We start from the raw sequence: 14,329 nt of genomic DNA on the forward strand, positions 1-14,329 counted from the left end.
ACTTCGAGGTACCATCCAAGCCTTCTCTGAGAAATCTCCTGCTGATACCTCGACAGTCCCCAAAACACACAAGGCAAAGGTGATGGCTTCGGCCGCAGCTACTCAGCTCCTCTGGGATATGCCCCTCACCCTCTATATATTTGATTGTCCATCTGTTTATATACCTCTGCATTTATTCATGCAAGTTTTTTCTTGTATATATGTTCTCTGTACCAACATTGTGGATACTGATGACTCCTTTCTTCCGGCGTTTTCACGCTGGGCTACTTTTTTTTTTTTTTTTTTTTTTTTTTAATCCGACTGTTGGAGCAAATTAGCAGCCCGCAGCTTTTAGGGGTGGCCATCTACGGTAATTTTATTTTAACTTAATTATTTTTTGGGGGGAGGGGCTTTTTCCTGCTATTTGAAATACATAAATAGAAAACAGTGCATAATAAAGATACTCGTTTAACCGAATTAAATAGTCTGGCATCGTCAGTTAAAACAAAATTCTTAAATTTGCAAAAAAAAAAAAAAAAAAAAAGACAAAACGACATGACGTAAAAGTGGAAGTGACGTGAGGTCATTTACCGCCAGATGATGCATTGTGTCCTCAATAGATTTTATCGATTTCTTAATAGACGCTTGGGCATTAGATAAATGTGATATTGAAGATCTAAGGGATTATTGTTTATGGCTGCCTTGCAAGTGTCACGTGCTTTAATATTTTTTATCGTTTATGCGAGATTTTCTTGTTCTTAACACACTCACACACACACATTATACATAGATTACAAAGGCGGAGCATGCCGACAGTAGACCTTTTGGTCCATAACTAGGTCGGATGCGGAAAAAAATATAATAATGATAAATAAATAAAACAATAATTGATAAAAAAATAAATAGTATAGTGTAAGGAGTGGGCAAAGTTCCAGTGGCCTTTTTGTCCATGTAAGAGACCACAATCATCCTATTGACTGGGATAATTCGAATGTAATAATTTCTTGTAGATCCTTATTAGAAAGAAACATCATCGAATCCAGTCATATTAAACAAACCTTTGACCATAATATCAATTTAAGTTTAGGATTATTTAAACTTGATGATTTATTTATTGATAAAATTGTAAGAACTTCTCCAAGTGCTACTAAGCGGGGGTGACGTAACGTCATGGACCAAACGTCCGTATATGTAAACATCGGCTCTACCTGATTGTGAAGCATCTTGTGTGTACTTCCCATGTTCCTAGCTTGTCTTTTACTTTATGTATATATATCCACCTTTGTCTCTGTAACTGTGTATTCCTTGATAATGTCTTAAATAGACGAAAACGTTCGGACTAAGCTTCTTATTTCCCAGTGGTTTTTTCTGCATATTATTTTCACGTGTGCCTTGTGAATTACTGCAATATATATATATATATATATATATATATATATATATATATATATGTATATATATATGTCTATATACATATATATATATATGTATATATAGATATATATATATACATACATATATGTATGTATATATATATATATATATATGTATATATATATGTGTGTGTGTGGGTGTGGGTGTGGGTGTGTGTGTGTGTGTATACAAAGAGGAATGGTTATAATAGTTTAGTTTAAGTGTATCATATAGACCTAATGACATTAAACATTTGTTTGATAGTCAAATGTAATAACAGATAAAGACTGAGCCAAAGAGAGGTTACATTCGGAAGCGTTCAGCTATTACCGAAGCTGTGCTCTCTCTCTCTCTCTCTCTCTCTCTCTCTCTCTCTCTCTCTCTCTCTCTCTCTCTCTCTCTCTCTCTCTCTCTCTCTCTCTCTCTCTCAGACTGCCAGACCAGGTATCCGTCACCACTAACCTTTAGGTTCGAACCTGGGTCCACGTGTAGAAATAGGCAAATGAACAAATAAAAAGATAAATGAATAGATAAAAATGTAATTAGATAGAAATATAAAGAAATAAATAAAATAATAAATTAATAAATGATTAGATAGATACAAACCAATAAAAACAATGAAGCTGTAAGGAGTCATTGTCTGTGTGTGTGTGTGTGTGTGTGTGTGTGTGCGCGCGCGCGCGTGTGTGTGCGCGCGTGTGTGTGCGTGTGTGTGTGTGTGTGTGTATGTGTGTGTGTGTGTGCGTGTGTGTGCGTGTGTGTGCGTGTGAGTGTGTGTGTGTGTGTGTGTGTATGTGTGTGTGGGGGGGAGAGAGAGAGAATCTGTTTTCCCTAAAAAAGCGTAGACTCAGAGGTGACTTGATACAGGTCTTTAAGATTTTAAAGGGAATTGACAACATCAAAAGTGACCAAATTTTCACATTGAATGAGAATCAGACAAGAAACAATGGTCTCAAACTGTCCGGAAATAGATTCAATTTGGAAGTAGGTAGAAACAACTTTGCCAACCGTGTAGTTAATGAATGGAATAAACTTCCTGCACAGGTAGTGCAATGTAGTTCAGTTCGAAGCTTTAAGAATCATTTAGATAAATACCTAAGTAAGATGCTGTAATGATTATAATTTATGTTATATTATTTGTTTTTGTTTTGTTATAATTTGTCTGTCTGATTTTCATTTATTATTAGTTATATGTCAATTTATTATCATTTACTATTTACCTGTTTGTTTGTTATTCAACTATACCAATGCATTTATTTATGTATTTTAATTGTTATGTACATTGTTATAGTTTTAATTTATTATTATGATTTTTTTTTTTTTTTTTTTTTTTCATCCGACCTAGATATGGATCAAAAGGTCTCCTGTCGGCATGCTTTGCCTTTGTAATCCTTTGAGAGAGAGAGAGAGAGAGAGAAGGGTAGGGGAGACAGAGGGAATGGGAGAGGAGGAAAGAGAGTGGGCGCAGACAAATTGAGAGAGAGAGAGAGAGAGAGAGAGAGAGAAATCGTTATCGTGACCAGTTGTCCCAAGTCTGACGACCCTCAGCTTCCACTCTCCCTCCCTCTCTCACCCTCCATCCTTCAACGTCAATATCATCTTCCATTTTCTGTGAAGCTCGTGATCTCCGTCAAGTTTGCAGCGTCCAGCTTCGTTGGTCCTATTCTTGGCAGCAACAGGCTTTTTTTTTTTATTCATCAAAGGGGATCCGGACTGAGGGATAGAGGTTGACAGTCCATTATTAATTAATAACAATTTCCTCTCCCAAACCTCACCTAAGAACCGCACGATAGCTCCAACCACTGCCACGTCACTCTTACAACCTTCCACATTTCATCTCTCTTCGTCTGTCTGGTCTCCCTCTTGTACGCTTACCGTATTGCCGGGTCCAGTCAGTGACACCCTCGCTCCAACTCCCGTCTTTCTGGTAACTTGATCTGCCCAATTCCCTTTTGGAAGACTTGGAAGAGAGGGAAGGTAGTGTACAGAAGGGAAATTGTGGGGTAATGATTATATAAATTTTATGTGTGTAGGCAATATCTTAGAGATTTCAGAAACCTAGGACAGGACGTCCTAAGAAGACTTCTCCAAGGGCTTTGCACATCATAAAGCGCACTTTAGAGTCAAATCCACGAACAAGAGAAAATTATCTTAAGAAGTCTTCTAAGGACGCAATGTCATAGGTTTCTGAGATGGTATGTATATATATATATATATATATATATATATATATATATATGTATATATGTACATATATATGTATATATATATTGTAACGTAATATTAGATATTACGTCATATGTGTAATTATGTTATAGAATTGTGTTCCTTTGTATTACATAACTATGTTCATATTTCTTGTCTATGTATGTATTGTAACAATGTTAAGCAGTAACGCCCGTCCACTATATGTAATCTTGCCTACGTGCGGAGAGGTGCGCACTCTTGTAGAACAAACAGACAAGCGAAATCCTGAATAGTTCGGAGCGCACAGATTTGACAGTTACTAAATAAATAGATTGTTCAAGCGAGTCGAGGGTCCTAAAAACTACCCATGTTGACATGTTAACTTACCCTCCTCCCCTCCTTTCACTCACTCGCACACTTCACCGGAAGTATCCCGCTTCCGGTCCAATGGTATATAAGCGGTTGAATTCGCTCACTCGTTGTCATTTCTCGCTCTATTGATCTCTTGATAAAAATACAAGTTTGGACTCGTGAGACGATTGGTGTGAAGTGATCACCCTTTTTGCCTACATTACGTGTCTGATATACATTGCATTACTTTACTTATATTTGTACTTATTACTTATTCTGATGCATGTTCCTGATCTCTTTGTACTTAGATAGTACCAAATTGTATACTTATCTTGTGTTTCTTATTTGAACGATAATTTCCATATTCTTATAATCATGTAACGGTCCCATTGACCCTACTGCCCATTCTCTTTTGTGTTGATTGCCTGTAAATATTTTCCATTAATAATTTCGTTTACTAGTTTTATCGCTAGTTTAATATTCCTTTCCTGGAATCTTCTTTGTTACCTTTACTTCTAGTCTTACGAATTATCTAGGCCCTGACCAGATAGTTCAGTCCTACAGTGGCTTCTAGAAGTGAGCTGGTTCTTAAGCACTTAGACGTTATACGTAACGTCTCTTCACATACCAGCCGCCCGTAACAAAGTTGCGACCCTGCCAGGATATTGGATCAGGTATTTAACACATTCTTATAGAGATGGATGATATAATTCAAGAATTCGTTCAAAATCCCAAGGTAAGTTTCTTAAAGAAACAAACTAAAGACACTTTGATAGAAATAGGCAAGCACTTTGGAGTAGACATTGATACAAGTTTACGAAAGAAAAAAATACTTCAGGAACTTGTTGAAAATCTGATCGAAGATGAGATCTAATCTCCAGAAGAGATTACAGCTATACAAATTCCTTCAAATAGGTTAGAAATAGAGGCACGACTAACCGAACTTAAGATTAAGGAGATTGAATTAAAGGTCAGGAGAGTAGATTTTGAGGAGGAAGCTAAATTGAAACAAATGCAAATTGAGGCAGAATTTAAAGCTAAAGAGGAGGAAACTAAACTGAAACAAATGCAAATTGAGGCAGAATTTAAAGCTAAAGAGGAGGAAACTAAACTGAAACAAATGCAAATTGAGGCAGAATTTAGAGCTAGAGAAGAGGAAGCTAAAGTGAAACAAATGGAAAGAGAGAACGAAACTAAAGTCAAATTGGCAGAGTTAGAATTAAAGAAGGCAGAAGTAGAAGCTAGGATTGTTGATAGACAACCCGTAGTTCAGGAAGGTCATATAGATATTTCCAAGTATGTAAAACTTCTACCCCAATTTTCAGAAGGAGAGCCAGAAATTTTCTTTCTTCAGTGGGAAAAATTGGCGCAACAGTTACAAATCCCTAAAGAAAATTGGCCATTAATCATTCAAACACAATTTAAGGGTAAGGCTCAGCAAATTTATACTTCTCTTTCAGAAGCAGAAAGCGAGTATGATAATATGAAAGCTTGTATTTTAAAAGCTTATGAACTAATACCAGAGGCCTATAGACAGAAATTCCGTAATTATAGGAAGACACCTCAGTTAACATACGTAGAATATGCGGCTCAACAAGAGAGGTTATTCAATAGGTGGTGTTTGGCTAGTGAAACGGACACCTTTGATAGACTTAAACAGTTGATTTTATTGGAGCAGTTTAAGAATACCTTAGAGACAGATCTTAGAATTTTTATAGATGATCATGTTCCCGAAACTTTAACTAAAGCTGCTTTATTGGCTGATGAGTTCACACTAAATCATAAACCTAAGTCAAGACAAATGGAATCCCAAAAGTCAAAGTCATATATTCCAGATTCAACAAAATACTCTGATCCTTGGTCCCCAAAGAAACGCTTTGAAAATCAGTCTAGCCCATCACATTTCAGTTACAGGTCTGATTTCAATCAATATCCTCCAAACCAACCTTGGCAAAGAATGGAAAGGTTTAAGACTAATCCTCCTGTAACTTGTTCATATTGTAAACAGGTTGGCCATCACATTTCTAATTGCAGAAAGAGACTGACACCCTCATTCTCCAATAAGACACCAACTCTTGTAAGTAATATAAAATCAGATGATTCAAAATCCTCTATTCAGGATAAACTACCAAAGAAGCCGGTATTGTCAAGTAATGTAGAACCCCCCACATAAAATCATGATCCTTGTTTCAAACCATTTGTATCTTCAGGAACTATATCTCATAGTAGTAGTTCACAACAATATCCTATTTCCATACTCCGAGACACAGGAGCAAAGCAAAGTCTGATTTTAAATTCTGTCTTGCAGAATCTGGGTGAGTCATATACAGGTTATGATATATTGATAGAAGGAGTTGGAGGAATTGTAAAATGTCCATTACATAATGTTTTCTTGCGGTCTGATTTAACAACCGGAATGGTTAAAGTAGCAGTAGTAGACTCTCTTCCCATAGTAGGAATATCCTTATTGTTGGCCAATGACATCGCTGGAAGCAAAGTCATTTCTCCCTTAATAACAAATAACCCTAAGACCTCAGTAGAACCTTCAGATAACTTACAGTTGTTTCCCGCTTGCGCTGTAACCAGATCTCAGTACAAGAAATCTGAAGAGGAGACTTATAATTTAGAATCCCTATTCTCCCAAACTGACCCATCTTCTTCTTCACCAGTTTCTCTATCTAGAGCAGAATTAATCAAAGAACAGAAGTCAGATCATTCTCTTAAAAATTTGTACGTGATTGTTTCATCTCCAGAAGAAGTTGAAAATATGTCACGAGGTTTCTATATAGAAAACGGAGTCCTAATGCGAAAATGGAGAGCATCCACCGCAACCGCTGACCAGCCATGGCAAGTAAGGAATCAAATAGTCCTCCCTCTTGGTTTTAGGAATAATGTTCTAAGATTGGCTCATGATACTCCCTTAGCAGGTCACTTAGGGGTAAGAAAGACCTTGTTCAACATAACCCAACATTTCCATTGGCCCACGGTTGTCAAAGATGTTGCCCAATATTGTAAAACATGTCATACATGTCAACTTGTAGGTAAGCCCAACCAGAAAATTGTAGAAGCTCCACTCCATCCCATTCCTGTAATGGAAGAGCCATTTAAAAAAGTTCTTATTGACTGTGTAGGACCTTTACCTCATTCAAGTAAAGGAAATCAGTACATTCTCACAATCATGTGTATGAGCACTCGTTTTCCAGAAGCCATTCCTTTGAAAAATATTAAAGCTCAAAACATAATCAGAGAAATGTTGAAATATTTCACTATGGTAGGATTTCCTAAGAACATTCAAAGTGATCAAGGAAGTAATTTTCTTTCCAACAAGTTTAGAGAAACTCTTGTAACACTAGGTATAAATCATGTAACTTCCTCCGCCTATCATCCTCAATCACAAGGTGCTCTAGAGCGCTTTCACCAAACGCTCAAGACAATGTTAAGAATCTTCTGTGCTGAGAACACTCGAAATTGGGAAGACGGACTCCCCTTTTTGTTGTTCGCCACCCGAACAACAATTCAAGAAAGCCTTGGATTCAGCCCGTCAGAATTAGTCTTCGGTCATGAAGTCCGTGGTCCCCTAAAGATACTTCATGAACAATGGATGAAAGAAGAACCACCAGTTCCTTCTTTGAAATACGTGTCCCAGGTCACCGAGAAGTTGTTAGAGGCTTGGAAGTTGGCAAGAGAGAACTTGACGAATGCTCAACGAGTAATGAAAGGTCGGTATGATAAAAATTCTAAACTTAGAACTTTCTCTCCAGGAGATCAAGTGTTACTTTATCTTCCCATACCAGGAGATCCATTGCAGGCTAAATACAAAGGACCCTATGAAGTCTTGTCCAGAGCCAGTGATCTCAACTACATAATCAAAACTCCAGACAGAAGAAAGAGTTCCCGTCTCTGTCACATAAATACCTTAAAACCTTATCATTCCAGAGATCAAATTCCAGCTTGCAGCTCTACCACAATAAAATCGGAAGAGCCTCCTGATAACCTGCCTAATCCTCCTGAGATTCCCTTGGAAAACTCTCAGATACTACAAAATCTTCAGATAAAAGTAGGACACTTATCTGAGAAACAAGATGTAGCAGAACCATTGACTGACCTGTTGAGAAAAGACCACGACTTCGTGTGGACACCTACCTGTGAGACGGCCTTCAAAAACCTGAAGTCCCTTCTCACTAACGCACCAGTTCTAAGGGCACCCGATTTCCAACGACCCTTTCTTCTGCAAGTCGACGCCAGCGACACCGGTATCGGTGCCGCCCTCTTGCAAGAACACAATGAAATTCTTCACGCTATCGCCTACTACAGCAAGAAGCTGTCCCCTGCGCAGAAGAACTATTCAACAATTGAGAAGGAGACGCTCGCTTTGGTCCAGGCCCTTATCCACTTCGAAGTCTACCTGGGTTCCTCAACTACCATTCAAGTATATTCGGATCACAACCCCTTAAAGTTCCTACAGACTATGAAAAACAAGAATCCGAGACTTACACGTTGGAGTTTATTTCTCCAACCCTTTAATCTAACAATTCATCATATAAAAGGCGTCTTTAATGTTTTAGCCGACGTCCTTTCTAGAACATAGCTTTTCAACAGAAAGTGAAAAGCTTTCCCAAACGGTGGAGGTGTAACGTAATATTAGATATTACGTCATATGTGTAATTATGTTATAGAATTGTGTTCCTTTGTATTACATAACTATGTTCATATCTCTTGTCTATGTATGTATTGTAACAATGTTAAGCAGTAACGCCCGTCCACTATATGTAATCTTGCCTACGTGCGGAGAGGTGCGCACTCTTGTAGAACAAACAGACAAGCGAAATCCTGAATAGTTCGGAGCGCACAGATTTGACAGTTACTAAATAAATAGATTGTTCAAGCGAGTCGAGGGTCCTAAAAACTACCCATGTTGACGTGTTAACTTACCCTCCTCCCCTCCTTTCACTCACTCGCACACTTCACCGGAAGTATCCCGCTTCCGGTCCAATGGTATATAAGCGGTTGAATTCGCTCACTCGTTGTCATTTCTCGCTCTATTGATCTCTTGATAAAAATACAAGTTTGGACTCGTGAGACGATTGGTGTGAAGTGATCACCCTTTTTGCCTACATTACGTGTCTGATATACATTGCATTACTTTACTTATATTTGTACTTATTACTTATTCTGATGCATGTTCCTGATCTCTTTGTACTTAGATAGTACCATATTGTATACTTATCTTGTGTTTCTTATTTGAACGATAATTTCCATATTCTTATAATCATGTAACGGTCCCATTGACCCTACTGCCCATTCTCTTTTGTGTTGATTGCCTGTAAATATTTTCCATTAATAATTTCGTTTACTAGTTTTATCGCTAGTTTAATATTCCTTTCCTGGAATCTTCTTTGTTACCTTTACTTCTAGTCTTACGAATTATCTAGGCCCTGACCAGATAGTTCAGTCCTACAGTGGCTTCTAGAAGTGAGCTGGTTCTTAAGCACTTAGACGTTATACGTAACGTCTCTTCACATACCAGCCGCCCGTAACAATATATATATATATATATATGTATATATATATATATATGTGTGTGTGTGTGTGTGTGTGTGTGTGTGTGTGTGCGCGCGTGTGTATGTGTGTGTGTGTGTGTGTGCATTTACCTAGTTGTATTTTACGGGACGAGAGCTATGCTCGTAGTAACCTGTTTTCGTATCTCTCTGCATCCAGTTTATTCTTAGAACCTTGTATAGTATTGGCACTCACTGTTTCTCCGTTTAGTTTGTTCCAGACATCAATCACTCTATGTGGGAAGCTATTCTTTTTCAAATTTCTTCTGTAACTGTCCTTCTTTAGCTTCTTTTCGTGTCCTCTTGTTTCTCTTCTGTCCCATTTTAATAACTCATCTCTATCAAGAATTTCCATCCCTTTCATAATTTTGTAAATAGTCAACAAATCACCAGTTTTTCTTCTCTGTTCCAGTGTTGATAGATGCAATTTCTCCAGTCTTTGTTCGTATGTCAAATTCGATAGAGTAGGTGCCATTGTTATCGCTGCTTTTTTAATTCTTTCTAATTTTTGTGTGTGTGTGTGTGTGTGTGTGTGTGTGTGTGTGTGTGTGTGTGTGATAGGTGCCCATAGTGTTGCAGCATACTCTAGTTTAGGTCTTATTAGTGTAACCACTATTTTCTTTACGATTTCTTCATCCATGTAGTCAAAGGCCACTTTCATTGATTTTAATAAGTTAAAAGTCTCTCCAACTAGTTTATGGACATGTTTATCAGGTGTCAAGTCACTTGAGATAATCACTCCCAGGTCCCTTTCTGAATGGACATTTTTGACTTCCTTGTTACCAATTTTATATTGACCCGATGTTCTATTTTTGCTTTTTCCAAATTCCATTATAATACATTTCTTAATGTTAAAGTTCATTTCACACCTCTGACTCCATTCCCATATTTTGTCCAAGTCTTCTTGTAGCGATCTGCAAACTTCTTCTGTGCTCTCTTGAGTAATTTGGCATCGTGTGTGTGTGTGTGTGTGTGTGTGTGTGTGTGTGTGTGTGTGTGTGTGTGTGTGTGTGTGTGTGTGTGTGTGTGTGTGTGTGTGTGTGTGTGTGTGTGTGTGTGTGTGTGTGTGTGTGTGTGTGTGTTTGGATATGTACGTGTGTAATAATAATAATAATAATAATAATAATGATGATAATGATGATGATAATAATGATAATAATGATAATAATGATAATAACAATAATGATAATAACAATAATAATGATAACAATAATAATGATAATAACAATAATAATGATAATAATAATAATGATAATAATAATGATAATAACAATAATGATAATGATAATAATAATGATAACAATAATAATAATGATAACAATAATAATAATGATAACAATAATAATAATGATAACAATGATAATAATGATAACAATGATAATAATGATAACAATAATGATAATAATGATAACAATAATGATAATAATGATAACAATAATGATAATAATGATAACAATAATGATAATAATGATAACAATAATGATAACAATAATGATAATAATGATAGTAATAATGATAGTAATAATGATAGTAATAATAATAGTAATAATAATAGTAATAATAATAATAATAATAATAATAATAATAATAATAATAATAATAATAATAATAATAATAATAATAATAATAATAATAATAATAATAATAATAATAATAATAATAATAATAATAATACATACATACATACATACATACATACATACATACATACATACATACATACATACGTACATACATACATGGGTCAGAAGCAGTGTCGCAAGACACAGCGCATCCACAGCAAGGCCGCTTCATTTAATCGGCGACCCCCCCCCTCTCCGTCCCCCCTTGCATATAAGGAGAGGACGGGGAGAAATCCCTTCGGGCTGCGTCAAAATTTACTCACACATACTACCCCACCCCCCCCCGCCCATTCCTCCTCATGCAATCACAACATCATCCATATACAACCATTCTCCACTCACCTCTGTCTTCCGTCCTCTCCCTTCCTTCCTCAACAGACATTCCCCTCTTCCCCAAAGCCCCCTTCACCCCATCCATCCACCTCATCCTAGGACGTCCCCTCATGTTCACTCCCTCCACATCTGCCTTCCACACCTCTTTTACTAGTCTTTCTTCACTCATTCTTTCCATGTGTCCAAACCATCCTAATATTCTTTCATCAACCCTATCTCCCAAATCCTTTTTCACCCCTGTTCTCCTCCTCACCTCCTCATTTCTCACTCTATCCAGCCTAGTAACCCCCACCATACTTCTCAGACACCTCATCTCAAACACATTCAAACTCCTTCTCTCTTCTTCTCTTATGTTCCACGTTTCTGCCCCATACAGTGCTGTTGGCACAATCACCCGGTGGTACAGTTGGTAGAGCGCTGAAATGGGAAGCAGAAGTGCTCCTAGTACCCAGTTCGAATCCTGCCCAGGGCCGAAATTATTTCGGTATCGCTGTACCTCGGGTCGTACTCTGACTCTCGTGGGCGGGGAGTTGGGGGTGTGTGTGTGTGCAAGGTCATAGCATTACCCATAGATCGGACCTACGAGCTATGAGCTCTCTTCCAGGAGGGAAATAGCTGTCGATCACGAGTCCAACACGTGATCCAAAAGACCAAGTGAATACAGTCTCCTCTTCGCATCCATTCCCAAATGTCTATTCCTCATTACACTCTTTAATCCACCAAGGCATTTACTCGCTTCTCTCAATCTACATTCTACCTCCACCTTCACTCCACCTTTTCCTGCTACACTTGCACCCAAGTATCTAAAACTATCCACTTCCTCCAGTCGCTCTCCCTTAATGTTCACTTCCAGTCTACTGCCACTTTCACCCCTTGTACATCTCATCACCTTACATTTACCCACATTTATCTTTAGCTTTCTTCTATCACATACTCTCCCAAACTCTGCCACCAGCTTCCTCAATCCCTCCTCTGACCCTGCCACAAGCGCAGTGTCATCCGCAAATAACAGCTGGCTCACCTCCCACTTTTCTCCAATTTCTTTAACCATCTCCAATCCCTGACCCACTACCCTAGCATTCACCTCTCGCACCACAATAATAATTATGATAATAATGATATACGGTTTATTGGGTATAGCAGCATTACTGCTGAAAATATACAGCCTACAGAATTATAAAATTATAAAACTATGACAGTGAAAAGATGTTACAAGCATTAAAAACAAAACAAAACAGTAAGCTAAGGAATAGCTGTGTTGTACAACATTGTTAATTCTTGTTGTTGATTAAGTCCACAAATGTCGGTATGGGGCTCTTTTTATGCCCGTCGGTGCCTGCTCTGATCGGCTTGATGCTATTGTGATGACGTACCTGTCGCCGTGGTGATTGTGCTGGTGGAGGTAGAAGGTCCCGATGCCGAGGATGTTTCACTAGGGTGACGGCAAACGATTTCAGACGCTGAAGGTAAAGGTCAGCAAGGGTTGGAAGTCCTAGTGTGGTGAGAGTGTGCCAAGAAGGTGGTGTATTCGTTGCCAAGGATTGTGCGACAGGCTGCTGCGTGACTGTGAGTAGGCCCAGGAAGGTGACGCATACATCAACTTGGGCAAAATGAAGGAAGTGTAGATGGTTTTGAGATCTTCAACCTGTGCCCCTTATGATCTCAGGCGACGCAGCATATACAGCTTGTTGGAGGCTGACCTGACGGTGTTGGCTGTGTTCTCCTTCCAAGTCAACTTATTGTCGATGGTGATCCCCAGCAGCTTGGTTGACTGGACCACCTGTAGGGGATGGCCGTCAGTTGTCAGCAGGGGAGGGGGGAGAACGTCATTGGAGGTGTGGAAGTGCATTACCACAGTTTTCTTGTGTTTGATGGCGACTGTTGTGCACTGTCCATGTGTGTAGCCTGTCCAGCGTGTCCTGCAGTGGGTTATGGTCCAGGTCAGTGTTGGACACAGGGATCTCCACCGTGCAGTCATCAACATATTTCCACCTGTGCGGCGTGCCTCCCAGGGCATCGTTGATTAGTATTAGGAAACACAATGGCCCCATTCTTGTGTGTGTGTGTGTGTGTGTGTGTGTGTGTGTGTGTGTGTGTGTGTGTGTGTGTGTGTGTGTGTGTGTGTGTGTGTGTGTGTGTGTGTGTGTGTGTGTGTGGGTGCGTGCGTGTGTGTGCGTGTGTGTGTGTGTGTGTGTGTGTGTGTGTGTGTGTGTGTGTGTGTGTGTGTGTGTGTGTGTGTGTGTGTGTGTGTGTGTGTGTGAGAGAGAGAGAGAGAGAGAGAGAGAGAGAGAGAGAGAGAGAGAGAGAGAGAGAGAGAGAGAGAGAGCGAGTTTGCGTGTGTGTAAGTAATTTTATTGTCACGGTATTTTAGGAGATGGATCATAGACCAGCAAGGTCAGACCATCGGTTTTTGTGTGTGAGGAGGAAAAGTCTGGAGGAAAAGTAACTGAATGGTGATCATCAGCTTAATAGCCCAGTCCTCCTCCTTCCTCTTCCTTCCTCCTCCTCTTCTTCCTGGTGCATGGGATCGATGGAGGCTGATATGTGGCGCAGTCAGTTCCCTGCAGCCCCTTAATCATGGTGATTATGTACATCATGCTTGCAAACATCCGCACCTGCCCTGTATTTCAGGGGTTGTGAATTGCGAGTTATTACACGATATTTGATGAGAGGAGTTTCATTAACTCGGATGAAATCGCATGGCGTTAGCCAAAATAAGGATGCTAAACTGGATAAAATGCTTTAGAAGGTTAGTCAAGACAAACCCTATATTACTTCTTTTGTCTGCAAACACAGCAAGAGGTTACTTCGGAAAGAAAAAATCGTTTGTCGTAAACCAGAATGAAGTCCTTTGAGTGAGCAAATGCTCCTGAATGGTTTAAAAGT

The sequence above is a fragment of the Oratosquilla oratoria genome, chromosome 2 (assembly GCF_046742065.1).
Source record: "Oratosquilla oratoria isolate Oo_2021 chromosome 2, ASM4674206v1, whole genome shotgun sequence".
Taxonomy (NCBI): Eukaryota; Metazoa; Arthropoda; class Malacostraca; order Stomatopoda; family Squillidae; genus Oratosquilla; species Oratosquilla oratoria.